The sequence below is a fragment of the Galeopterus variegatus genome, unplaced genomic scaffold (genome assembly GCF_000696425.1).
Source record: "Galeopterus variegatus unplaced genomic scaffold, G_variegatus-3.0.2 Scaffold8416, whole genome shotgun sequence".
NCBI classification, from domain to species: domain Eukaryota; kingdom Metazoa; phylum Chordata; class Mammalia; order Dermoptera; family Cynocephalidae; genus Galeopterus; species Galeopterus variegatus.
Window position 1 is genome coordinate 42,049 of NW_007734527.1, and position 433 is coordinate 42,481.

Here is a 433-nt window from a genome sequence, read left to right on the forward strand (position 1 = left end):
CTTGCTGGTCACCCCGCCTGCCTCAGTTTCTCCCCAGGTGCCCAGGCTTCCCTGGCTTATGGACCCTCATGGTCAGGCTATTATTTTGCACAAAACTTTGCCCTCCCTGTATATTCTCCAGGATCTTGTTGCATAATTGTTCACTCTCTACTGAGGTTCATCCTCTACGTTCTTCTGGGTTCTTCATCTCAGCCTATAACATGCTGTCTTTTCCATTTGAAAACAAATCTTTCTTTTCCTAAAAGTAATGCTGATGGGGAAAATGTAGGGGACTCTTCTCCATCCCTCCCTCCTTCCTGCTCTCTCAGTACCCTGCAGGCTGGCTCCTGTGAGCCTCCTCTTGCAAAAGTGACCAATTACCCCCAACTGCCAAATTCAATAGAAAGCTTCAGCCTTCATATTGCTTAGCATTTCTGTGGCGATTGAGACCGCT